The sequence below is a fragment of the Martes martes genome, assembly GCF_963455335.1.
Source record: "Martes martes genome assembly, chromosome: 4".
NCBI lineage: Eukaryota > Metazoa > Chordata > Mammalia > Carnivora > Mustelidae > Martes > Martes martes.
This window is the reverse complement of record NC_137891.1, coordinates 141,472,810-141,476,902: the sequence shown is the minus strand read 5'-3', so window position 1 is coordinate 141,476,902 and position 4,093 is coordinate 141,472,810.

Below are 4,093 nucleotides of genomic sequence, written 5' to 3'. Positions count from 1 at the left end.
CAAATGCATACTTTTTGTTCTGACATTAATGACCTATTAGCTGCTCCTATGATTCTTAAATCACAGCCTTTTTGTAGTGGTCCCTAAAGTTCTGTTTTTTAGGCTTTGTAATTATAGGTGGGATTTTTTTTTTTTTTAAGTGGTCAGCTTAATTTTTGGAGCAGTTTTAGGTTTACAGCATATTGAGTACAAAGTACAGAGAAGTCCCATATGCTCCCTGCCCCACAGACACAGCTTCCTCATCAGCATCCCATGTCCAAGTGCTATGTTCGTGACCACTAGTGAATTTACCTTGATACATCATTACCCGAAGTCTGTAGTTTGCAATAGGGTTCGCTCCTGGCGAACGAATTTTCTGAGTGTGTGTGTTTTGACAACTGTGTGCCTTGCATCTGCCACTATTCTACAAAATGTCACTGTCCTAAAAATCCTCTGCTCTACCTGTTCATCTTCCTCCCCTCAATCCTGAGAACAACTGATCTTTTCTGTCTCTGTAGTTCTGACTTTTCCAGAATGTCCTGTATTTGAAATCATACAGTATGTAGCCTTTTCAGGTTGCCTTCTTTGACTCAGTCATAGGCATTTTGGGTTCCTCGTTGTCCTCCCAGGGCTTAGCAAGTCATTTTTTCTTCCTACTGAAGAACATTGCATTGTTTTGGGGGGCGGGTATCAGCTTATCAGCTTACTGAAAAATATCTTGATTGCTTCTAAGTTTTGGCAGTTCTGAATGAAGCTGCTCTCTACCTCCTGGTATGCAGGTTTTTGTACGGATGTGTTTTCCACTCCTTGGGATAACAACCAAGGCGCACGATTGCAGGATCGTATGGTAGGAGTCTGTTTAGTTTTGAAAGAAATTGGCAAATTGTCTTCCAAAGTAGCTGTAATATTTATTTGCACAAGCAGTGAATGAGTGTCCCTGTTGCTCTGCATTCTTAACAGCATCTGATGTTGATGTCATATTTTGGATTTTGGCCATTCTAGTAGGTGTGTCATGGTATCTCAGTATTTTAATTTGCATTTACCTGAAGACACAATGTAGAGCATCTTTTCATATGATGAATTGCTATTTGCAGATATTCCTTGGTGAGGTGTCTCTGGGTCTCTTGCCCATTTTTTAATCAGGTGGTTCCTGATTAAATATTAAATATTAAATATTTACTGGGTAAATATTTTCTCCCAGTATTCAGTTTATCATCTCATTTTCTTCAGTCTCAGGCTGATTTGATTTTCCTTCTGGAATGTTTGTTAGTTACAGAATTAACTACCAATGGGCATACGATTCACAAAACGTGTATGTGCAGAGCAGAAACTAGGTTGGGTTCTAGACCCACTTACATCGTTCTCCAATTATTTCAAGAGTACCTCAAACTTGATAGGTTAAACCAAGTAAATTTGTACTCTTCCTTTAAAACCTTGGCTCTTTCTTGGCCTTTTCTGTTTTGGTGTGTAGCAAGCATGTGTCTAGTAGGCAAGCTGGATCCACCAAAGCTGTCCCCTTTGCTCCCTCTGTAGGTTACCCTTCCACAGGTGCTCACTCCAGCCTTGTGGGTAGTTAGTTACTCCTCTGTGTGGAATGTACCTGCTTCCATTCTTTGCTATGTGACTGCTGCTTATTTCTCAGATTCAGTGTGAGCTACTTCTGCTGGGAAGCTTTCCTGGGCCTCCCTGAATACACAGATGATACCTGGGGTAGATACCCCTGATCCTTGACCCTTACTTTGTAAGTTAGCACAGTTGCCATTTGATACACTTGTTTCTCCCTGGATGTTCATGGAGGGGAGGGTCTGTGTCAGGGTTTTTTGGTTTTTGTTTTGAGAGATCCCCTGCGGGGTAGGGGACAGAGAAGGAGAAGGAATATTAAGCAGGCTCTGCACCCAGCACAAGCCTCATGTAGGGCTCCATCTCTGCTCTCAGGACCTTGAGATCATGACCTAAGCTGAAATTAAGAGTTGGACGCTTAACTAAGTCACGCATCCGTGTCAGTTTCTACTCAACATCTTTTTCCTTTAGTCTTCAGCACAGTAACTAGCATGTAGTCTGTGCTCACTAAATGCGAGTGATGATGTGGGAACTTTAGATGACTCGTATCTGCATTCAGAAGTTATATTGGGATTATGTCTAGATGTATATGCATCTTTTATTAACCTTAAACCAGATCAGACTTTTTTTTGTTTTGTTTTTCCAGTCAGTTGACTTAATTCCAGGGGGATTTTCTGTTCCCATGATGGGTGTTTTGTACCTTTCCATTAGGTGCTTGGAAGGCTTTCTGGTTCTGTTCTTCAGAGCTGTTGTCAGCACTCATGCATCCTGTTTCCCCTTTCTCTCATCTGTTCATCAGCTTCGATAATAGCTAGCAGTTGTTGCTGCTGTTTTTGTTTTTTTAAGATTTTATTTATTTATTTATTTATTTATTATTTTATATATTTTTTTAAGATTTTATTTATTTGACAGAGATCACAAGTAGAAAGAGAGGAGGAGGGGGAAGCAGGATCCCCGCTGAGCAGAGAGCCTGATGCAGGGCTTGATCCCAGGACCTTGAGATCATGACCTGAGCTGAGGGCAGAGGCTTTAACCCACTGAGCCACCCAGGTACCCCGCAGTTATTTATTGACCCTGGTCTCCTTCCATCGAGTTCCTGAATTCTGTTAAAGGGGATGTAATTTTTATTTCCATACCTGCAAGTTAAAGCAGCTGGAGTCTTGACAGCAGTGATGAATCCGTAGGGGGTACAGTTGTTAGTGTATTCACTGTAAACTCACCTGGTTAAAACTTGAAAACATACTGGACGTTTCAGAGGAAAAGGTTCAGGAACAGGTGTCCCAGCTGTTGTCCAAAGTGGGTGTGTTGTGCATACCCACTTCCCATCCCTGTTAACTAAGGGATGAGGAAAGGAGGTGGTCTCTCCTTCTCCACCATGCAGGGTCAGGACCATAGTAGGAAGAATCTAAGTGAGTCTCCTCAAGCAAAGATAAAGGGGCTTTTGTGAGGTGGGAGTAGGCATGAGTTTTAGTTACTCTGTTCTCTGCAGGGTATGCCTTAATATTTTCATTCTGGAAAGTAATAATTCTGATCTGAACTGACTTGAGAGCTGGGTAGGTTTTTGTTTTTTAAGATTTTAATTTAGGGGCACCTGTGTGGCTCGGTGGTTGGGCATCTGCCTTTGGCTCAGGTCGTGATCCTGGGGTCCTGGGATCGAGCCCCGCATTGGGCTCCCTGCTCAGCAGGGAGCCTGCTTCGCCCTCTCCCACTCCCCCTGCTTGTGTTTCCTCTTGCTGTCTCTCTCTGTCAAATAAAATCTTCAAAAAGAAAAACTTATTTGAGAGGGAGAGAGCCTAAGCCTGCGTGAAGGCGGGGGAGGGAGGAGCAGAGGAAGAGAATCCTAAGCGGACACCCCACTGAGGGCAGAGCTCCGCGCCCCCTCAGATCATACCTGAGCCCAAATCAAGAGTCAGACATTTAACCAACTGAGCCACCCAGGTGCCCCGAGAGCTGGTTTTAAGAGATTAAAGTCTTAATGTTTAAGTCTCTGCAATAAAAAATAAAGGGGAGGTCGGGGGACTTCCCTTTCCAGTTTGTATAAGATTCCATCCAAATCACCTTTAACTTAAAAAATTTGGTATGGTACACTTTTCTTTAATAATGTCTGTGATCTTGTAATCTGTTTAATCCTCACAGAAAACATATAGGAAACAAAGTTAATGGTATAGGATTACTGGCCAATTTCCATGTGTTTTTAATCTACTGTTTGGTTGATTTATGGCACTTGAAGCTTTACTTGAATCGGGTTTTAATGTATGAATTTTGAATTCCGGTTTCTTTTTTTTGGTATGTATATACCCATCTTGTTACCTTTAAATTGTGGAGTACTTCCGCTGTAGTTTACTTCGTAACCACATTTATATTCTTTTTTTTTTTTTTTCACATTTATATTCTTGATTACTGTGCTTTCCAAAAGAATTCTTCAGTAAATGATTTTTCTTTTTTTATTTCAGATGATAAATATATTTTAAAGATTATTGAGTTTTGGAGGAGTCTAGCAGACCTCCAAGAACAAACATTACTCTTCAGGATAATAAAACAAAACGTTTCCACA